General features: G+C 39.7%; 1 protein-coding gene across 8 annotated transcripts in view; it reads left to right on the top strand.

The window, feature by feature from the left end:
* Positions 1-24,508, top strand: part of EBF1 (EBF transcription factor 1) — a 280,677-nt gene that overhangs the window by 220,833 nt on the left and 35,336 nt on the right. The gene's annotated exons all lie outside the window — the stretch shown is intronic.

Genomic DNA, 24,508 nt, shown 5'->3' on the forward strand with positions numbered 1-24,508 from the left:
GGCCAAAAGAGAAATAAATCACGGAAGTCCCTGTCCAAAGAAAACATATTGACTACAGCCAAGCAAATAACAGCCCATAACCAATGGTCCCATTCATCATTCATGTAATAGGGATATAAAGTATTCTCTACCTATGAAACCATAGAGTAGGAAAAAGCCTGATAAGCCCCCAATCTAAGCTATGTGATTTGATTATTAAAGGACATGAACTGTTTGTCACATACCTTTAATCTTTAAGATGTGTTGCCATTTCTAAACTATAAATTTGTGGTAAAGGATTAGAAAGCTATTAACGATAAAGGTATAAACTAGACTTTATAAGGATTCCTGCAATTGTCATGCAACCCTGTAGGCCCTTGGAACCTTAACCTATTGAATATGATATAACGTAGTTATCTGACCTTCAAAGCCAATAAACCGTTTTTTGCTTTTCAAGTTCCAGACTTACTCCATGATAAATTAACCCTCTGGGTTCACCAAATAAGCCTTGTAAATTCTTTTCTTTATCCCCACCCCAAAACCTTTAAATTTTCATGCCCTTGCTTCAAAACTCTCTTATTCCAGACTGAAATTGTTAATCTTTTTTTATTCTCCTTTTAGCTCATGTCAGTTGATAAGATATTATTCCCTCTTTAAAAAAAATGGCCAATAAAACAGAGAGCTGAGATGAATTTCTAAAAAGCCTGAATTGTGCTAAAGGAATTTCTCCGTTTCTGTAGGGGGCTTCAGTGGCTAGTTTCTTAACATGTGGATATTCTGATTAGACGCATGCCACAGAAATGGCAGCAGTCGCTTTAACGCCACTACTTACCTTAATGCATTTTGATCCTGCACTCTGAGAAGAGAGACAAGGCAATGTGTTTTTGCTAGAACATAAAGCTGAGTCCTAGGCTACTTGTTGCCACTGAAATATTTTGTAGACCTTTTTGCTGAGCAATTTGATTGTCTTTTGGTTATACTGATACTACCTAACTCATCCTTCCTGCACTTCTGATGGGGTGCAGCAGTCTTTGATTTCTGCCTGGAGCAGTGTGTAGGATTTACTGTGTGTCACTGAAAAATTACTAAACTGTGGGCTGGATTGTCAGAGGTGCCCATGCACATGGCGTGCCAGCTCTGGCAAGGAAATCAGGACGTGAATTTAGTGTGCAACTGCCTGAGGCGTGCTCTTGCTCAGCACTACCTGCAAAATAGCCTCTGTAAGCTGTGCTTAATCCTTTGAGGTGCCTGTTAGTGGGGCTTCATTCTGTTTGGGCATTTTGTTACCTGAGTTAACTCGGTGCAGCTGACTCAGACTAGACGTGTAGAATGGATTTGCACTTCCCTGGAGGCAGGACGTGGGCAGCCTTGCTTGCTTTGAGTTTTGTGCTAGCATTGCTATGCAGCCAGTAATGCTTATCTAGCCTGGTTAAAGCTCTCTGACAGCAATGACTGTAGAGTAGATGTGCCCCCAATATAGCCCATGTCTACAGATTCTGGCTTCTTTGTTAATATAGAGATAAAAGGAAAATCTTGTACTTGCAGCCTTTCATCTCAGTGGATGCAAAAGCAATTTATTGCACGATGTGAGAAATTCTTTGTACTTTTCTGCTATCTTGCAAGAACTCACACAGGCTCTTCTGCTCAGTTATGAAGATATCAAGTGCATCAGCACTGCAGACTGCTGTGGTGTCTGGGTAGAGATGCTGGAAACAGTTTAGTCGCAGTATGGGCAGGCTCAATCCCGGCAGCTTCTGAGGCCTGCCTGAATCGCTGCAGACCTGCTTCCTGGTGCAGTTTGCGGTGTCCATTGTCAGTTTGTTTAAAGTCAGTTTGAGTATTTCTGTGTATAACATATTACAGTCTTCAGTGCAGATGTGTCCCTATAGGTTGCGGTAACTGGAGAGACGATGTATTGCTGGCATCAGAAGAGCCAACAAAGGGAAAGACAAGCAGCTCGAAAAGGAAAGGAATTGTAACCACAGTTTTTGAAATGATCTGAGACGTTTGGCATTTCTCCATGTTTATTTCATGCTAATGGTTGACTAATATGTTAGAGAAAGTAGAATTTTATTAGAGTCAATCTGCACTAAAGTTTCAACAACCTCAATAAACTTCCCTAGGGCCTTCTGGCAAATAGCTATCATGACTCAGTTACTGATACTGCTAAGGAATAGCATGGTATGAGCACGCTTAGCAGTAAGGTTTTTGCATGGCCGTACCCACTATTCTTTCATCTTTCAGTGTCTTCCCGTACAGTCAAAGACTAGTGTAGAAAAGCACAAGGACAATTCATGTCATTCATCTTTTCTTTCTCTCCCCTGCCTCCCCTCCCAAATGTAATCTTTCACCTTTTTCCTGTTGGCATAAATTGTGGTTAACCTCTTTGCATCAAGAGTTGTGGACTTGAACTGCTCTTGCGTATGCACCAGGTGTCAGCATTGGTGGTTAACAAAAGGAAACCCCATTCTCAGCAGACAGAGGGTTAATTTAAAAAAAAAAAAGAGAAACCCCACACACAGTCAGCTAAGAAAATTATTTTTTTAAGTCCCCATGGAACAGAAAATACACATGAAACTTAAGATGTTGTAACAGTCATCTATCAAAAATACATGTTTGTTAAAACAGAAAGCAGCGCAAAACTCTCCATTTTAAATCTGTGAAAATTACAGGGTAAAACCTGCGATATCTATGAATAACTGTGAAACTTACTGTCATTTTTTAGTACTGCAGCAACTTAACATGGTGGGATTTATCTCTTTTGAACATGATGAGGTATTATTTTATGCTGTCAGCATAATGGTTAGAAATACAGTGAACTCCTGTGAGCCCTCGAGAGCGATCCCTCCGACTGTCTCAGACACCTATCTCAGAATAGGATGAGTCTCCACTGGGAAATTCTTCTCCCTGTTCTCTGACTGGAGGTGAGCTCTGAACGTCCTCAAATATGCACCTGTATGGCTGAAGCTAAGTGAGAAGAGTTGCACCCATAGCGACCCCATGTGCTAGGTGCTGCATAGAAATGTGGCTTGCCCCAAGTATGATAATGTCATGATAGTTTCTGAAATACGTACAGTTATTCTCTCCGTGTTGTTTTTTCCTCCCAAACTATATCCCACTGCAAGCTTTCTATGCAGTACTTTCATTAGAAAACAACTGATGGAGTGAAAACACATAGTTTATGTGCTCAGGGAGTTCTACCAGCAAGCTTGCATTTGTGCAAATGAAAATAAAGGTTTTACTGCTAAAAGTAATGATAAATTCTTGTTGAAAGGTCACTTTTGCAAGGAGCATAATTTTTCCGAAGTTAGGTATCTATCTAGTTTCACCGCTCCAAACAGAAGTTCTCTCCAAAATTCACAAGCGTGTTGTCGACCAGCTGCTAGAAATAACAGTTGTATTGTTGTTACTAAAAATAAGTCTTCAAAGTCATCATACTGAAAAACAATAATATTTTTTCTACAATTTTTTTAATTTTGATGTACATTTGTTCCCTTATATCTTGCATTGAAATGTGCATGAGACTTACTTACAAGGAAGAGAGTAAAACTTACCTTAGAGTCTGTTTTCCTGTGCTAGTTTTGTCGGTTCCGGCTCTGTACTTGCTGCCTGTTATTGATAGAGGGGGCTCTCAGAGCTGTGTAAGGTCAGGGATAGAAATAAGAACCTTCACTAAGTATCTTTTGTTCCGGAATGAAGAAGTTAGTTCAAATTTCCCAAAGACAAGGCCAGTCTGCACATCGTTTCTTCACCAAAACTGCTCATCCCTGCATCGCTCTCAAATTCTGTTAAAAAGACAAATGAACGTTCTTTAAATTAGGGCCTAAAGGGAAGGATGGAAATGGCCCCCTCCCCTCTCCAATTCCCCCCTTTGGACCCTTTTTCACAGATGTTCATGCTGATTAGAGCTGGGAAGTAAGGGTATTTTGAGGACCATGAATATTCATTTATTTTTTGGCAATGAATTTCTTTCAGTTTCCCTGTAGTGTTTGCTCCCTGCGAGTGTTTGAACAAGCAAGTTAGCTAAGACAATCCATTCTGAGGAAAAACTCAGAGCATATCATGGAAATTCAACTTTGTATATGTCTTTAGTTGGAAACAAGGCTGTGAAATTTACTCTCAGTTTTTAGGAAACAGAAAATATTCATGACTCGAAACCCACAGACATTTACACAGGTGAAGTGATGTCATCTCTGAGTATATGCTATAGCTGTAGAATTTAAACTGAACATTTGTAACAAGCTAGTCATTAATGATCTATAAGGCTAAGGTTAATCAGAAAAACCATTTGACAGATATCTCCAGCTAACGAGTCCATTGGAGAAAACTGTAATGTCTCTTTGGACAGTGAGGGGAAAAGATTTATTATGAATTATTTGCCCCACTGGAGTGTGGATGCCCACTTCCAGAGGAGTTGCTAGACTTGCTCTTTGAGAGCTCTAGGATGCCATGCCTGATTAGACCAAGTGGATATGAGCAGAAATCTATACAATCTGGAGTATAAAATGCCAGGCTCTTTTTTTTCCTTTACAAATTTTTGAAGTGTTATAAAACATTGAATGAAGATTACTGTACCTCCTACAGGTCTGTCCTGTAATTCCCAGTAAATATGAGGACAGAAATTGTAGCTGATGCATAGTTAATAGCCAGGATCTTGCCCCGCAGTCTGTGAGCGGCCAGGCCAGGCAGACTGGACCGTGGGAGTTCGGCAGAATTCCTCTGACTTCAGTGGGAATCTGTATTATCCTTCCGCGTTACAAAATTGTGGTCCTTGGGATCCCCCTAGATTGCCATTATTTTCTGTGTCGTACCTTGGTACTTACCCTGCATATCCTGTGGAATAATGTACACAATTTTACAATAACTGTGTAATTAACTCACTTTGCTACTCCCCTCTCCAGGGAAACTCATGCTTCTATTAATGCTATTAGGAAGGTCCTATGCATAGAACAAAGAAAGTGGTGCAGCAGATGAGTTAACATGATTTGATTTGCAGATGCTTTAAACACTTAGCAGGAGACAGCTACGGAAGCTAATTAAATCACTCTAAGGTGCACAGGATTATCTGCTTTGTAAGAAACAATTTCAGTGAATTATGGTCGCCCTTTAGCTGAGGGGAAGTAAAAAGCATATTTGTTTGGAATTAAATTTCAAACGCAAAGTGCCCATCAGACCTCTCTTTCCCCTTGCTTCTGAAATCACGTTCTTCTATCATGTTCTAATATTTTCTAGGTATTTAAATTTTCATTTTTGCAAGTGTTGTGCTGTTTCCAACCTCTTTATGTAAAAATTTTCCTACTTAGCTATTGATTAAAATCTGCCTTTAAGCAGGGCATAGTGTCTCGAGTAAAAAATCATGTTGGTACATTCACTACCTCTCAGATACTGCATCTTATTTAGTGTACCGGAATTCCCAGTTTAAAGTAATCACAAAATTTATGGAGAAACGGATAAAAAAGGTTGTAAAATATCGATTTGGGGAAAATAATAACACAACTCATCTATAATAAGAAGAAAAATGAAGCAATAATTCAGGGGTATTGAGCGGCTTGCTGCTGGAAGTATTGATCTGGTGCTTTAGTGTGCAACGTCGCACCTAACATTGCAATGGAAGAACAGCACTGCGTTCCTCTGCTCATTATTTCACGGACGCTGTTGCCTTGTTGCACAGGTCCCACAGCGCTTGAATCGCTAGCAGGGAAAGAGAGGAGCCCCCAAAACAATCCCAAACGTGTAACATCTTCATGTCACAGTATCCTGCTGTAACAATACGCAGACACAGTGCTCCCGTGCACCCCATGTCTTGGGGCAATCGTCTAGTTTGGCTTTGTTGGAGTTTTTTACTCTCTCTCTTTGCTATATCACAGGTATCGCTTATGTTAGATATAATGGTACCTCTATGCTGTCTTTTTTGACAACACGTAATCAGAGATGATGTAATTGAGGAGATATGCTTTCCTTAGATCTTGACTTTCAGGAGTCACATATAAAAATTCCTAATCCTACTGGAACGCTTCCTTAGCATGACGTCCAGCAGGCACTGGGAAAAGGACAGCAAAGGTCGGTGGAATTTTAAAATAAGCACCCCGACATTTCCACAGCGTTAAACTCCATCACGCAACATTGCTTTTTTGTTTATCTGCTGACATCTGCAAAGGTATAACACTCGATTGTTTGGCATGAATAATTTAAGAGCAAGAAGTTTACAGTGAAGGCAGGGAAGGTTTAACTATGAAAAAAATTAAGAAATTGTGCAAGGTAAAAAATAGTTAACTCCCATAGCACGGGAACGTTTCAGCACTTCTGAAGGCAAACACACATTCAGCTCTATGAGGAGGCTTCTTTATACTTGCCTACAAACCTACTGCATCCCCCGTGATCATTATCGAGAAATATGAACCATATCAGACGAGTGAGTTCTGAACAGATCAGGCCTCCTGCAAATTTCAGCGAACATCGCTCTGCATGATTTGCACTGGATCCTCAGCATCGCTGCGCTTGCAGTATTTGTCCTTTTCTCCCCTTTAACCCCTGCAGGGGGTGAGGGGAAAGTGGAACAGACGTTCCTCGTCGAAGAACGTGGGGAAGGAAGGAAAAATGAAAGGAGGAAAATAGTCTAAGGCCAGCTCCGAGGCCGACGAGCATTGCTTTGCGTAAACCACAAGAGCCCTGCAGCGCGGGGGAATCCTGAGCCGTGCGTGGCGAGGCTGGCACAGGTCACCGCGCTCACCGCGTCCCATCACGCGCTGCCTCCTCGGCACGACTCCTCTCTCCATCCTTCTGCATCTTGCCTGGGCCAGGAGGTGTTGAGGCATAGGCCACGGCTGAAACCCTCAGAGTTTCATAATTCATTTCGTAGCGTACTTTCGGCTCAGGAAACAGAAAACATGCAATTGTTTTCGTAACCTAAATAACATTTCTAGTTTATAAACCTCAGGGGAAAAAATCATTGTCAAGCTGGCAGGTTGAGATGGCATGATGATAAATGACTGAAGTGTGCGTTCTGGTTCGGCGGGGACACACGGGGTGAAGAAAGCCCTCCGCTTTTAAACTCTTTGCATCTGCAGTCAGGAAGGGACAACTGCAATCGGAAGGCACACTCTTCTTGCTGAACACTGGCCTCTGGAAAGAGGTAGGACCTTCCCTTTCTCTAGCCAGTGAAGGAATTATTTTCTTAGGGATCAAGGTGTTTGTGCTGCAGCATCTGTTTAAGACACTGCAAAGCTTGCGTTACTGCTGCTTTTAGTGACTACAGTCATAGGACAGGAAAAAATGCATATTATGGCTAACACAGGAAATGAGTATGGTGCAGGGTGACAACAGAGCAGTTCAGCAGTTTCATTGCTGGTAGCAGTACGCAGATACGTGTTTTTCAGGAAGAGAGGCTTGCGCGGTTATTGGCCAATGGAAGTTCTCTTATAAAAAAATTCCTAGGGATTTATGTAATAAAATCTAAGGCTACATGCAATTCGTCACAGTTATTTTCTCAAATTTGTGCAATAATTCTATAATACATTTATCCCTCCAGTTTACATGAATTTAGTTATTTGAATTATTATGGAAATTTTTTTTCAAAGTACTAGTTAAAAATGCTAGGTTTCTTTAAGGGAGGGGAATATAGTCTGATTTTTTTCACATATGCTCACATAATGAAAATTTATTTGCACTAAAATTCATTGAAATGGGTCTCTTTTGTTTATTTCCTAGTTCTTTCCAGAAATTCTGCACACTTTTAAACAGTTTTAGGAAACATTGATAAAAATGCCATACTTGTGAATATTACTAGTTAATATTCAGTATTATTTTAATTAAAATCAGTTGCAATTAACTGTTATTAGCCTTCAAATTTCAAGAATGTCCTTCCTTAGAAGCCGATGAATTAGCCAGTGAAAGTCAAGGAAGCTCTTCAGGTCACTTAAATGCTCTGTTGAATCAGGGATCTAATTTTCAAGCTCTGCAAAATTTCATGGGATTATTGTAAGAACTGTGATATCCACAGTCCTTACAAGTAGTCTTGGCTGTCTGACTACAGACTTTTAGTGGGCTTCCCGTCTTGTATTTTAGTCTGCGCCACCCCGTTGCATAGTCTTGCCAACCCATAGGCCTGCTGGACTTGGGTCGTGTCCCAGTCCATCTGGAGCTGCGCCCACTCCTGTGCTGGCGACGCTGGCAGAAGTCGCTCTTATGTTTGCTTGATGCCGCTGCTACCTACTTCAGGGCATTTTCCACTTTCCCCTGAAATCTCTGTTGGACCATGGGTGCTGAGGGAATGCTGGATAGCCTTTAATTTGATTTAAGATCCTAATATGTGCATTGTAATTATAGGTATGGGTATAGTAGGTAAACCTGCACACTGATTTGAGGCCCATATACCTCTTGGGCGAAATAAATATTGGCTCTGTCTTCTGTTGGCTGTGATTTTTTTGTTTTGTTTTGTTAGTTTCATGTAAGTATTTATCTAAGCCTTTTTAGTGTGGTCTGAATAGGGCTACTTTTCATAGCACTTTGACTATCCCTGGTATGCTCTGAGAGAGCAAGATGGTTATGTGCACAGCATTTACTTATTAGAAGATTTTCTGTGACACATGTATTCAGCTTGATTTCTTTTAAGCTCTAGTCTGGTAGAACAGACGGAAAAAGGCTAGAGCAATTGTGTTACCTTGTTAAACTGCTTAGAGCATATTTAGATAAAGAATTACTTGATGCTTTTCTTAGTACATTGTACCATTGCCTTTTTTTCACAGTCATCTTTTCTGCATTTTGTACCTTGTTATTCTTACGATGCTGAAAGACAAAGAAACAAACTCCTCTCCATAATTCACTGAAAGAGTGCACCATCTCTTTCTATTTTCTTGTTAAAACCAAATTGTGTGCAATTTGTAGGAAATTGAAACCACATTTTTCACTTAACTTTCCAAAATTGAAATTTATGAGGGAAAAGAAGCAATAAAGCAGTTACAATCTGGTCATCTATAATTATCTGTGTGGTTGGAGTAGTTCCACATTTAAAGAAAGTGACACCAAAAGTTTATCAAGCTTGTGTCACTATCAAAAATTTCACTTCTCTTTTATTATTTCAGACCACAAGAACTGCTGAAACCTGTATTATGTACTCGGAAATGGTCTTGACGAAAAAGCAGTTGGGTGATCTATAAAAACAGACCTTTTATTCTGACTGAGAGACACAGAACAATATTTATCTTCCTTGCTCATTCATTGTGGAATATCAGTGTTCCGATAAATTTAACAAATTGTGCTCTTTGAGTTGATTTAACGGAGTTCATTGTTAAAAAGCTTAATTTTCCTCTAGATCTGTTTCCATGTGTGTGTTTCACATTATTCTTTTTCTTTAGCTGTTGCATGTCCCCTGTACTGCATTACTAACTCTCTGAGAACAATAGAAATGACAATCCAGTGCCAGAAATCTCGACTACTCCAGCTCTAGAATGTTAGTGGCACTGGCTTTAGTTTTCTCATTTTGCCTTTTTTGTCTCTGAATTAAAATCAAGCCAAATGATGGATGCCCATTACAATCAATTGTTTCAGACAAGCCACCAAAAGTATTGTAGGATTCATTTACATTTAATCAAATTACACTTTATTTGCAATTCAGGGAAATGAGAACTCTGCAGTAAATCAAATATTTCCTCTCCGAGGGCCTCATTCAGCAGAAAATAACCACCGTCTTACAGGCTGGTGCCTCAATGTATGTAGCAAAGCTTCCAGCGGGAGGAGAGCTTGTGCCAACAAACCACCTATTGTAGTGCCTTTTCAACATTTTTTGGGGTTGTGGACACCTAAATATTTTCCGATAGAAATGCGAACCCTTGAACAATGAATTGCTCAGTGATTTTAAGCCTGCTGATAGTAGGCTTGCATTTCTTTTGGTTCCTTTTCCTGGCCCACTGAGAAAGACTTGCAAAGCTTCTGCAGTCCCAGAGTTTTGTACACTGCAGGTGCAAAAATACTGATCTTTCCATTGTAGGTCCTATTATCTTATTATGAAATTAATGTCAATCATTGAATGTCATCTTCCTGGGCTGTTGCATGTCTCCAAAAGATTTGATAATGGCTAGCCTTAATTTAAGGGTGGAAATAATACTTTTTAAAACCTCAGCGAATAAGTCCTATTTGAAGGTAATAGAAAAGTGTTGGGTGGATCTTTAATCATTAATGTTTTAAGATGAAGTTAGAAAACTTTATTTGCTTTTTTTTGCTTTGGAATGGGAGGCAATATTTGACTCATACAGCTTCTTTCTTTTGCAGTTTGCCACTGAAAAATTGTGCCCTACAAGGCAACTGTTTTCATTCATCCATGACAGCACAGAGCAGCAGAATTTTGAATTTTGTTCCTTGTGATAGTTCCAATTTTTTATCAGCTTAAATCTGAATGAAAAGAGGATCTCTGTATCCGCTGATGTTGTTAGTGAGCACCTATCAGAAACTGCAGACCTGCAGTACTGGTAAGGAGTAGCTTGTCCTCCAGCTGAAGAGGGTCCTTTTCTTTGTCTCAGCCTTCTTGCATGATTTTGACTGTTACTTATCATCAGAACTTGGATTACATTTAGTGTCCTAAAAGTCCATTTAGGTGCCTACAGGGATTTTAAAGAGGCATAGGGTACCTAAATTCTAAGTCTTCCTGACTGTTTGTTCTCTGTCTCTAAAATCGAGATATAATGTAGGACAGGGAAGGTATGATATCAAATAATGTTCTGATACTAAAGCAAAAAACACCATGTCGATACCTGGCAAAGGCAAGCGGGTGTTACTTCACTGCTGCTTTCAAAAATGCTGGGGAAATACCCTGGAAGTGAGAGACCCCCACGGTCACAATCGGGTTGAAATGCCAAGGTTTTGATGGTTTAAAAGAATTCTGACCATATTGTGTAATGTATCCTTTAATCTAGTGGGATTGAAGATCCTAACCCATCATAAATAATGCTTTGCATGCTTAGCAGTTAAGTGTAATAAAAGTCAACCTTGCGTACTTTCTCAAAGGTTCTCAAAACTGAATTCTGCCATCTGATACTTGCACCAGACTTCAGTGGGTCCGTGGCCATCATACACGCTTAGCTGAAGTAAGAAGTCATCTGCCTGTAGAGTTACACGGTATTTCACAGTGTAAGAAGCTTTAAAACAGAGTTGGATTAGTCCCTTCTCTCCCTTTCCCATCATTTCATATCTGACTATTTGTATGTTGAAAAATAATTTTTTTCCCTAGTTTTGTTCTAGAGGCCTAGGAAATGATGTGTTTGGTTTCCTTTTCACATGTGTTTGGTTTCCTTTTCACATGTGTTTCAGTACATACGGTATTTTATAGTTATAACAAACTAATGAAACAGCAATTTTTGAAGGGTTCTCTGTCCCACTGCTGGTGTGGGCAGATTACAGAAGGAGAGGGAGCAAAGTGCAATGACACGTCTGGGTTGTCTTGAACAGAGTAGGAGAATCCTACTGGAATTTTTTGCCCGGTTTTTCTTGCTCATTCACTTTTGTGCAACAAGCAGAATTGGGAAGAAGGAAGAAAAAAGTGACACTATATCTTCCTTTGCTGTTTGGGAAAAGCATCTACCAGTTTGCAAGACCCTTATTTACATATGTAATTGCTGTGTTTTTCCCAGATTTTGCTGTCATGAGCTGGGACACATCAGTTCTGAGGCACCAGTGATCTACCACTTGCTTCAAGTCAGAGGCAGGGTTGTCCCCTGTCTGAGCATCTGTACACAGGCATATCCAGTATATGAAAAATTGTCTATTTTGAGATGCAGATAGCACATTTTCAGCTGCACAACCGCATACATACACGCACACATACATGCAACATTTTTATGTAGCTGGAGTTAAGAGAATATTATTAGGTCTTTTTAAAGTACAGGTGAGAAACTACACATTTTCTGAGACAATATCAATTACACAAGCATACTAGTGTTTAATTTGACACAGTACATTGTCAATGTCCATTTTTTAATCAATCGGCTACAGCTTAGATTCATTTTGGATAATTGCTTTTGCCACTAAATGTATATCTTCTGCTCAGTTAGGGAAGAGACTGCGGCGAATGTAAAAATCAATAGCGACAAAGTGAGTAAACTCCACTGATGGGAACCTCCTTTCCTGAGAGGACCCTAAGGCATGGTCCATGTCCACCTTGCTGTCACCAGCCACTGTGATTGTACATGCTGCCAGCCCAGTGATATACAAGGACAGCCTGGCATCAGCACAGTCTTTTCAGAGCAAAACCCAAGTGCTTTTCTTCTAAAGGCCAAGACATGGAACAGCACACATTTTAGCAAGTCCTTCTCTCCGTGGCATCTGTTTCTGACAGCCTTTGCACCTGTTGCGCAGTGGCTAAATGTATTTGAGGCCGAAAGACAAGTAACTGCTATTTTAAGTGTGCCACGCTGGGAGATGGTGCAGCAATCCCTTCTTTGGCCTTGTGTCCTCCTTAGTGAGCTGAGATGCTCTTACAGCAGGTGGCCAGATACCAGGGTGATGGGCTTGTTACGCATGTGGATCACGGTGCAAGAAGCAGAAAGCTGTGCTCGGAGTTGCAGACGTGCAGCACGAGACAGCAGCATGTAGAGATGCCCCAGCTAGTCCTGGCTTGAAACAGGAGCAGCAGCAGCAGCAGCAGTGTGTTGCTCTACATAGACTAATTAACTCTGGCAGCCAGGTGCTTAATACTTTGCTCGCTCAGGGCCTTTGTGAGTTTGTCTGTTTAAGCTCATTCTTGCATACTGCTGATGGACCCGTAAGTATATTTATATGTATTGCTTACTGTCTGGAAAGGTACAAATCAGTTACTGATAAGTATACCACTTCCAGCAAGATTAATGTTAAATTCCCCCTTTTAGACCAAGCAATTTGCAAACTGCTAAATTAGATTTGAACATTCTAATACTCTTCTTCATGTCACGTTTTCAGCATCTTTGTTTTTTATCGCCTGATGATGATACTGTTTGTGTTGGTATTGGACTTTGAGACATATTAATATGATACACCTATTTTGGTGGCAATTTTTTATAATGACAACAGTTCTCATGAAATACACTGGAAACAAATAGTTTTCACTGAATAATGTAATCCATTATAGTGTGTTATGTTTTTGTTTTGAGTTGGAGGGAAGGAGGTTATTTGTTTTACTCAGAAGAAGACAGGTAATCCGAAGGTATTTTATTGGTTACTCCGAAGGTATTTTATTGGTAACTTCCGAATTTGGACCTGAACATTCCTATGAGCTGCTAACGTTACATAGAGAAGTAGGACATAGACAGGCACAAATACATGATTGCATCACCTGTGTGACCATTTCTAGTTATCTGTGGCATCTTATATCTTCTATTATCTGATCACCTTGCACTCTTTAATCTGTTTATTCTATCTCTCCCTTGAAGTGGGGAAGTTACAATATTTCTATTTTAGAAAAAATGAATGCAATATTATATAAAATATATTTTTAAATCCTAGTAAAAGGAAAATGGCTAATTTTGGTGAGCCCCTCTTGAGCACAAAAATAATTTCAGCTATCTCCAAGCTGTGTCAGCCAGTCGATAGCTGAGTATGGAGGGTTGGATGGATGTGGTTACCACCTCTGGCCAACAGAGATGTTTTGGCGGCGTATCCCAAACTCAGCAGTGTCCACTGAAGAACCAGAGGTCAATAGCATTCCCACTGTAAATGAAACATCAGAAACGCTTCGTAACTGGCCACTGAGTTTCAGTTAGGTCCCTCACCCAAACTCTCCCAGGGTTTTTGGAAGCAGTAGTTTTATAGGCAAATAGCTGCACCTGGGCTATTTTAATTTCCATTCTCTTCTTCACTGGTTCATTCACAAGTGTACTCTAGATGTTAAACTGGGATGGCAGGAGAGAGGCAAGGTGCAAAGGGAGTGAAACAGGCAGTTATTTTTATTCCTTCTCTTTTGTGCCTGTGAGGCTCCAGTTTCGTGCTCTCTCTATAGGTGCGTTTGGAGGCTACTTAACTAGGTTTTGGGAGCAGAGCCGCAATAGTTGTTGATTAGGCTGTAATTGAGTTGCAAGGTGATCCAGCACTGCCAGTCGTGCGGAGGCCCACTCGGCCCGGGGTGGGAGCCCGTGGCGGTGCTTCTGCAGCGCTTCCCTCCTGTGCCGAGTTGCGATTCCTCCCCAGCCTGGTGATGGGAGGAGACCTGCCAGCTGAGCTTCTGCGCCAGTGGGGTGCTCATGGTTTGTGAATCTGAAGATGGTTAACTGATCTGTGCGTTAAATTAAGATGAGTTTCTCCGTTAACAGGCACCCTGGGAAGAAATGAGTTACTTTTGTTTCTGGGATTATGAGCACTTAATGAAGGAGACATACCCTGTTGCATGAGATAACCCTAAAATGCAGCACAGATTTGCAGCTTGTCTAGCAAAAAAAAACCTCGCCAGGTGAGAAGGCGAAATCAGTGCTTGTATGAGTTCTTTTGCGGACAGGCTCATAGGGCTGAACTTAAAGTGGCAATGCATGCAAAGTTGCATTTTAGTTTATACTTGTTGTGAGGTCTATCACTTTGCTTGTTACTGGCCTATATAAAATTATAATTCAAAACATAAATAATATTTACCATAGTCTCTCTGTCAGACTTGCATTGTTAGCAGAACATCTGAGAAGAACGATGGAGGTATCTGACTAGAGGCTGAGGTTTTGCTATCTGATGTGTATATCCAAAATATAAGCTAAGTTGTCAATAAAAATTAGTGTAGTTCCAGAAATATTAAAACAACAGTTCTGGTTTACACCGGTTGAGGATTTTGGACAAAATAAATTAAAGATCGCTCTATACTGGGCCTAAATGACTAACAAACACTTTCAGGCAAAGTGTAAGCAAAAGCGGTGTATGACAATATACCTGGGAAAAGAGAGGAATAAAAAGAAAAGGCAGGAAGGGCTGCTTTTCCCTGTGGACACTTTCATGATGCTCGTCAGCACGGCTGACGCATTCAGAATAATACCTGTCGGGCTGCACCCTCCGTTGCGGGGTAAGCAGTCTGTGGTGGAGGAGTTGATGCTGAAGAGATTGGGCTGGAGTTTCAGAGCAGCTCAGCATTGCTGGAGACATAGCGAGACCGCCAGCCCGCTTGGCCTGCAGACCCACAACCGAGCCCTCCTGGGCAACTGGGTTTTAGTGCACTTATTTTGGTGAAGAAAATGAAGTCAGGTATCCTGTTTACTAGGTGAGGTCTTTTCTTGGGCATAGTCAGTACAGTGGAGAATAACTTGGACACTTTCTTTGCCCCTTCTGGTAGTTATGACTAGAGATACTTTGCTTCCAGTGCTGTATTTGTCAGGATCATTGCACCCACTTCAGAGGGAGAGAAAAATAAATTAAAATTACAGTTACGAGCCCACTGTACCTTGGCTGGTGGTAGATGAGTTGTGCTGTATTAGTCCTTATTTGTTTACTGACCTCCTCAGTAACCCACCTTGGTTAATTAATTAGTTTCAGTTAAATTACTTTCACATATGGTTAACTTTCCTTTGACTACCACCTAGTACCCCATTTGATTAAATTAGGTCAGGCACAGGTTCAATCACTTTTCTACAAAAAAAAAAAAAAAAAAAAGGCATTGCTAAGGTTTGTTGTCGTTTTCAAATTACCTTGGAAAGCAATTGAAGAGTCATTTATTCTGGTCCTGAGGTATGGCTAGTCTGTGCATGCAAGGCAAAAGCAATACTGCATCTTTAAACAGGCTTGAATGAGGTTGCCTTAACTATTGAGCCTAACTCTGAGGTCTCCCCTGCTGTGAGCTGTAAGTTGCTTGTAGGCTTGTTCTGGAGAGTAATAAGTATTGTTGTTTAGCAATTGTGTTGTTGAAATTCAGCTCCACTATGTCTGACAGTATTTATCTAAAATACTTTCCCTGGTGCGTGCTCAAGTTCCAGTAAACCGTGTCTTATTGTGCGACCTTTTCATTTTCCAGTGAAAAGGGATCAGCTCGTCAGATAAAAGCTACAAGCCGGAGTACAGGAAAAATGCGTGCTCAGAAAATCCGAGCATGATTGAAAACAAGATGTGTTAAATCAATGCAGTTTATCGCCTGCCTATTCCTGGCAATTGCTGTTCTAAGCTCATTCTGAGCACACACTAGATGATAAAAGTATAGTGTCACAGTGCTCACTGGGGTGTGAGGGCAGGGAAACATGTTTATCAGACAGGCTGGTATGATTTTTTTTTTTACCCTTGATAACAGTTATTGTCAAAATGTTTGCGAAAAAATCTGAACAATTATAGAAGTAGGTGACAGAAAGGGTGCTAAAATCAGAGATCACTTACAACTCCCAAATTATACATTTCTGTTTAAATGTTAGAAACTGAGAAACAGCAGACCCAACTGCTTACGTTTTAAACAATTTGCTGCATCATCCAGGATACAGCCAAAAACGGTCCTTTTGCTTTTGAGTGAGTAGCCCTATCACTGTTTCATGTTGACAAATCAAACTATGTTTAGAAGTAAATATGTTTGGGAACTACTGTTTCCTCGAGGGGTTTAATCTTAGTTATGGAGAAAGGTTTAAGGCCTAAAGTAAGCCACACAGGAGGTCAGTCTCTTCCAAGAAGATCACACCTGTAATGTTTGTTACGGCAAGGAACAATTCATTTTGTTTTTATGATTCAGGTCTACCTGTTCTTCTCCATGAATCTCATTTGCAGAGATTTTTGAAGGTGATAGCTGGTGGTTTTCCAGTTTTCTCTCTCAAAGATTTCTTTTTGCTCTGACCTTAGTGCGCTTGTACAACAGAAATTGTACAATTTTGAGAAACAGCCAAATTTAGGTTAAGAAGTTCTATAATAGGAATGGCTTTGGCGTTCAGACAGGACACTGTGTTTTTCATTTATGCATCCCTCTTTTTTTTTTTTTCTTCCCCTTTTGTAATCTGCACAGAGGATCAGAAAAAACAAGGTTAAAAGAGACAGAGAGAAAAAGGGAATATTAAGAAGAAAATATTTCTGCATGCTGGCATATTACAACAATGGTTTTCAAAGCTGTATACTTTGAAGTAGTCTGTGAAGGGTGGCAAAAAGAAACAACTTCATATATGTTATATAAAGTTCTATGTGAAAATTTTAAAGGCATCTGCATCTACAGCGTAGAATTTGAGGAGTCTATGAAAGGGGAAAATGTTGAAAATAAGTGTATTAGAAAATGAAAGAAAAAAGATGGCTGACGTTTTAGCATTTCCTACAGTCTATATGGTACGTCTCTGCATCTATCTCTGAGCCAAGAGTTTAAAAAAATACTGTGTCTTTATTTTTTCTGTGTTTTTAAGTAGACCTAAATATAGACTTTATGGTTAACCTTGGGCACCTCTTCTTTTAAACCTTGGCTTTGTATTCTTTTACTTGTGTGTATGTGTACACATGTATTTATTTATTTAAACAAAGGGGTAATCCATTGAGAGTTGGCCACTGTCAGCAATTTTTTGCTGCACGCTCACGTGCGTTACCAGAATGTGCCTGACAAACAGGAAAATACTCACATATACGTGCTGTTTTTTCCTTTTTCGTAATTACTGCCAAAGATGCATCAATTAGCCCAGATGACTAGACGAAGTAACCAACACACATTAATTTCCTTCTGGCCCTCTCTATATATATCCCCAGTGAGTCCTACCAGTCTGTTCTGAAATTGGTATGTTTAAATTCCAGAAGCATGAAACTGGACTCTATTTCAGACTCTCTTAAGGCCAAATCTTTCCCATTAGACAAGAGATCAGCGCAGTTGGAGGCAAAAGAAGAAACAGCGAAGCTCATAAATTGTTCACCTTTTTTTTTTCCAAGCCAGGTTGCAGGTTGCTAAGAGTGAACATTCAGAGTTAATGTGCTTTGAGAAAGCAACGCATGATCCTTGCTAGACAGATACAATAATTTCATTCCTTAACTTTCATAAAAAAATCTGGGCCCAAGACATGCATTCTTTGTATCTTCAGAGCCCCCACTGGCTGCAGAGACCGGGCGAGGTGGGAAGGGTATGTCTCCTCCGGTCCTTAGTTGCTGGAGAAAAATTGTTACCAGAAAGAGAATATCACGCTGTTTGTAATAACACTGATGAACACAGAGGAGCTGCCTCAAATGCTGGCCTATTGCATTTTCAGTTCAAGTAAAGAGCAGTCACTAGGGAAACTCAGAAATCCAGGTGTTAGATTTATCACTTGACTCAGCTCTGCGTTTTGCTTATTGCTTGGCACGTGCATGTGGTATTTGTTTGGACATTACACTGCAATAAAATACGAGAATTACATTTTGACTATCTCTATCTCTTTCAATTTCCAATTAAGAAAATTACATCATGTCACACTATGATTTAAAAAACGGAAATTAAATGCACAAGAATATGTTTAAATGAGGGAGCACTGAGGTCATAAAAGCAAGGAAATTCTGAGTTAGCACTGGAGTAGCTTTTCTAGCTCCAACCTTTCTGTGCAGGCTCTTGCTGTCCCACCCACTTCCGTTTTCCATTGCTTGTGGGAATAAACACTCCAGGGAAAGTCAGTGGAAAAGAAACTTTATAAAAAGCAAGCCAAATTCACAACAACGACAACAACAACAAAAAAATAGCTCAAATGTTTGCATGTCTTCATTAATGATTTTTAATTAGCAAAGGGATGGATGGTCTTTGCAGGGAGATTTGCAAAACAGACTTTTTTTTTTTTTTCATTTGACGATGTGATTTTTGAAGTGGTTGTTTCTTGCTGTGCCCTTTGTAGAGCAAGCATAAAGAGTCCGCTACGCACAAGAGCTGTTGGATAGGGTTTGCTTACAGCACGCCACGTCAAGACGTTACTTTGTAATGTCATCAGCTGGTAGTATTGCTGTACTGCAGGGCCATAACAAGGCAATTTTGCACCTAGAGCTTGCCATTAATATGGTCTGTCCTGTCCCAAGCAGCTATGTCTCAGAGTCAAGGTTTTACCTCTGTGAGAGTCAGGGGCTTCTAGCAGAAATCTACAAGATCCTGGAGACAGAAGCCACAGGCTATCAGAGAAGGCAGAGACACCCTGGAGCAGCTCGTTGGTGGTATCTTGCCTCTACGAGAGACAGGGGCTCCTGCTTTGCATCTCCTAGTAGGCTCCATGCTTGTTAAACGAGTGGGGAGTCAGAAGCCCTAGACTTTCACATAACTGCTCTCATTTGGTGCCACTTGCACCCCATCCTGCTGCTTCTCAACACTGTGGAGTTATGTGTGTTATATACAGCTGTGAGTACAGATCAAAAAGGAACAAAACTGATTGTAGAGGTGGGCATCTGAGTCGGTGGCCAAATGTTAGGGAGAAAAGAATTCCTTAGCTCTAAACATACTCTGAAGCTGTTAAGATTGCAAGACTCCTATTGCAGAGTCTGCTGCTTCCTAGGCTGCCCTTCGTTTCATTTAAAATACTCATTCTCTTTGGAGGCTCTGGCAAATGCCTTGTTTAGTCACTGGCACAGTGGAACACCTTAAATACATTCTTGGTCTTCATTGCCATGACTGTGCTTCAGTGTGTGGAATTCTTCATACTCTTCTGCAGGTATGAGGTGTTGAGGTGTGTAACTTTGCGTGTGTTTCTGAGCTCTGCTTATGGACGTGGAGTCAACTTCTATTTATGTTTGGTGAAATTCTCTCGTCAGCCATGAAAAAAACTAAAGGCCACTGAAAACCCCAGAGGTCCCTTTCTGCACCTGCATATCAGGACTTGAAAATTTGCTAGGTCTATAATTCTGTTGTAGAGACAAATTCAGAGAAAATGGATTTGTAGAAAGACAAAAGTAGAGTTTAAAGCATCTTCTTCCGTTCTATTGTTTTAGTCCCAACCTGCTGGACCTGATCTGATGCCATTATAGCATATTTTTTCAGGTCTTTTTTACCTTCCCCAATTCTCACCCACTATGCCTTCCCAAGAAAACTAATGGATCTTCGGTGTACCACAGGAATAAACACTGTGGGACATGAATTCCCACATGCCGCCTTTCCCTATGAATCTCACTTAAAACAATCAAGACCAGATTTCCCTTCTGGGATAGGGACTGTCAGGCCTCTGGACCTGCGGCCAATTTGTTTGTAACCTCCAGTCTTTTGTGGTATCTTTTTTCTTGTGTTATTTGAGCCCCTAGAGCTCCTTCCCTCTCCTTGCAGCCTTACTGCTGGCTGATCCACTGGAGAAGTAAATGGAAAGTTCATAGGTCTAAGTGCTGCTTTCTCATTGGTTTTGGGTCAAGCAGAATGAAAAAGAAACAAGGGCTGAAAAATAAAAGGTATAAATGAAACCATGAATGCATGGGAAACAAATTAACTGGATATGTTTTACGTTCTGAAATATTTCCATAATGCTTCTATGTAGTATGTGTTTATTTTTCTTTGAATAATAATGTTAAAATGTGTCTAATTCAATTACTCTCTGCATTCACTGAATGAGTTTTCCTCGGTGAAGAGTTCTCCTACGCTACCCCAAGCTACGAATTCCATATGATATTTGAACAGGTCCTTTTAATTGCTGATATTAAGTGTCGATCATTCTGCTGTAAGTTGGCAGCATGGCCGGAGAAACAAATTCCTCTCTCAGATACATCAGACAGTCATTCAATTAACGACCAAAGCTTTATTGACACAGTAGGAATTCATTATGTGAAATATTAAAAAAAGCCCTCCACTGACTAGTTAAAAGTCTCTTTCTTTCTCTCTCTCTCTCTCTCTCTCTCTCTTTTTTTTTTTTCTTTTTTTTTTTAAGATAGTGGATTATCTACCGCTATCTAAAATTTTCAGTGCAGGATTTGAAATTGTAGCTATGGTGGAAACATTAGAGGCGTTACCTTCTCAGAGGCATAAGCAACATTTCTGTTGAAAAATAAGTTGGACTTTGAAAAGATGAATATAATGTATGCATCCTATTTCCATAGACATTGTGCATTTTCTTGATTAAAAGCCTTAGATTTTATGAGTTATGGCTTTAGACTGGCTGCATAAAGAGCTTCATGGCTTATTCCGTTAGAGTCTAATTTGAAAGAAAGTTCTTCCTCAAGGGTTTAAGAAGTAATTCATAAAATGGTAAGAATAATAAATATTGTGCCTTAACTCATACGCTAGGATGGATAGACAGATTTTGTACACCTGGTTAATTCACACAAGAGACAGGCTAAAAGTTTATTGTTTGGAAGGAGAAAAATGGCTTAAATCTTGTATTTGCAAAAATGATTATATTAACTTAAATGAAAATGCTACTCTATTAATGGCTTCAATAAGCTTTGTATTTGTAAAAGTATTTTAATAAAAGTTACCTGAAGTTTACTGCAACTTAAAATATGTAAGTGAGGGAAAAGTACTTCCTTTGATTTATATGTCTTTTGGAGGTGTAATTATTGGCTTTTTACTCACCTATGTAAAACAATGTACTTTTGTAAATGGATTTCTGGCCACTTTACTCCTTTTTTTTTCCACATAAAAAGTAAGCACTGTCAATCAAAGAATTTTAAGGTTTATTTCCTCTTTAGAAATGATTGATAGCCTTTTAGATTTACAAGTTGACAAGTTAAAGGGTTCTATTGGTATAATTATGTACTAAATTCACAGTCTTTCAATTTAAATGTCCTTTTAAAACCGCAAGATTATCATACCTGTATTTTGAAAAGTGGGCCAGTCAGTTTGGGTTGGTATACAAATTGCTTCCATTAGCCTTGGGACCTATTTGAATTTAATACAGTTTTTTAAAGTTAGTAGTACTTTCAATAGTACTTTTAAAATTTAGGATAATGGGAATGCATTTTAAGTATAGTATGTGTTAGCTTGTTTTTAATGTATGGATGTCAAGAACACAAATAGAGAGTTTGCATTTCTTATTGATTCTTTTCTCCCAATTATGCAAAAAGAACATTTTTTTTAAGTTAGAGCACTAGCAAATGTGTTATCGGGTGAAGAGACCAGCCTCACGCAGCCTGGAGGCAGAGGCAAACCCCTCCGTGAGGCCAGAACTTTGATCTCCCATCTTACCCGCCCTGAGCGGTGCTCCGCACACGGGCTTTTCCTCAGCGTGACGAGATCGGAATATGAACCGGTTTTTGTGGAGTTTGGCCAGCAACGGACACAGGAACTGGCTTGGCCTTGACTCGGGTTGAGGTTAAATATTTAAGTGGGACTTTTTCTTTGAGATAGGACTAATTATATTTGACTTAGATTATAAATGTGATGAGGAATGGAGGGCCGACATGGTCCAGTCTGTGGTTAGATGTTCAGGCAGCTGAAGATTTCTTTGTTCATTTTATCTAAGATTGCAAGCTTGTATGTTTATAGACCAATGAGTGATATTTGGAAATGACTGTTCAGGACCGAGTCCTGTAAACTGCTATGCACAGCCTTTTCCCTCCACTGAAGTAAAGCTGAAGCTATCTGAAGCAGAAAGTTTTCAGTATCTCTCAGAGGATGCCTGATGCCTTATGACATTGGACCATAAAATTAACATTTTTTTTGGTCATTTAGTTTAGAAAATACTCGCAGGAAATACTCTGTGGATTTCAAATGTGTTGGATGTGTGGGAAGATATGAGAAAATGACTGCTATCTCTTGGGGGATCTCAGAACTGGCCTTCATTTATAATATTGCAGAATGTAGTAACTACTTTCTCAAGGGATGTGAGGGGAAAATGGCCATAAACTAGACTGAATTAGAGAAGAAACACATTTGACCAAACCATGCTAAAATCTTCTAACATATTTGCAAAAGAAATGTAAATTAGAACTCTAATGTTTTTTATTTTCTCAGAGTACAGCTGTTTCTGATAATAAATATAAAGAGCATTAATTTAATGTATTAAAAATTTGAAAAAAGTCTAAACTAGATGGATCCACAGTAGAAGGACATATAAGGAGACTCGAAGGTAATGAAACTGGAGGTTTACAAACAAAGATACTGTGCAATTTTCTGTAAAACTACAGAACAGAGTGGACAGTGTGCAGCCAGTGTGTGCAAGGAAAAATTTTACAAAGGGCCAGCCATCTGAAAAAGAAGAAAGCCTCCAGCAGGGGAAGAGCAGTATTCTCATCCCTTCCATATGATGATCTGAATATAAATAAAATGTTAAATTCAGATATTTCTGATAACAGGAAATAAATGAAATAGTTGAAAAGGCTGGAGGGACCCCAGGATCTTTTGGGAAATCAAAACTTCAGGGAACAGTACCTCCTGGAAGATTTCTTGCCTGATGTTATCGTAATGCTCTAACAGTCATTTCAGGATATGCTCAGAAGATTCCCTTTTGAAATTAGAGAAAGGCTGAGATTGTGTTTGGCCTGTGTGCAGCTCCAGCTAGTTGGCGTGAGCTGCAGATTTCGTACTTCGCTGCTGCTGGGTTGAGCTGTAGTTCCGTATGCCACCTTCCTTCTACCTTGATTTTCACTAGCATTGCTGCACCTGTTTATGGGGTCAGGATGTACTGAAGGTCCATTAGAGTATAAAAATCTGACCCTTTGGTTGCCAGAAGCACTATCTGTTGTAGAAATGCAGGTTGAAAATAATAATTTAAATGCAATGATTTCTCTAAAAATGGTGCTGTTTTGTGATAGATTGTTTATGGAACATCAATTAGTTGAAAACCAACCCGGGACGGGATATTACTTTCATGATAAAAATATGTGGGTTCTGGCTGGCAACCTTTAATGTTAGAAGAGTATGAAAAATATTTTCTTGACTTTAAAGTTTTAAGTATGGCAAGTGCTTGATCAGACTGATAGAGCTGTGTAGCTTGCCGTGGGATGAGCTACACTGAGCTACAGGAGAGTGCTTACACACAGTGAGGCTGGAAGATGCGGCTTGATGCTAAACCTGTTTACATGAATCCGATGGCATCATTCTAGTCCCCATAATAAAGTTCATAATGAAACCATTAAAAACTAAGTTGCAAGGTATATTCAAAATTTAGCAGGCACACCTTGTGCAAGAAATCAGTTTTTGGTTAATAAGCTGAGACTGAAATATGTTTAAGGGAAGCTTTGAAATGACACAAAATGAAAAAAATTAGATTTTCTTCCCACCAAAAAGGCTAAAAATAGCAAGTTTCATGTTGAAAAATTTTTTTTTTGAGTTTTGTTAACTCAAGAAAATTGCAAATTTTCATTATCTCTGTTGGCATGGGAGAGTCAGAACACACTGTTGTTTAGAGATGCTTAAGAACGCTTGACTCTTGTTCCGGTTCACCAAGGCACTTCGGAAATTTTAAGCACACTTTGAAGTCTCACTAATGTCTGAGTTTTAAAGTGATCATATGACTGGAAATATAACTAGAAGGTCATTCAATGCAGTCCCCTCTAATTGTAGGCAATCATATAAAAAACATAATATGCTCAAATTTGCTTTGCTGAAAGCAAATGGGTTTAAGTATGTGCTTACAGATAAGCATGTGCTTAAAGGCTGGGCACAATTAGAGCTTCGATTAAGTGCAGACAGACCAGCATTTTCATGAAGATTAGAGTGTTCCACTTCCCTCAAGTCTCTCCTCCATTTTCTTTGACAAGGACTAGGGAAAGACAAACTAAAAACATAGATAAA

Source organism: Struthio camelus, chromosome 13 (assembly GCF_040807025.1).
Source record: "Struthio camelus isolate bStrCam1 chromosome 13, bStrCam1.hap1, whole genome shotgun sequence".
NCBI lineage: Eukaryota > Metazoa > Chordata > Aves > Struthioniformes > Struthionidae > Struthio > Struthio camelus.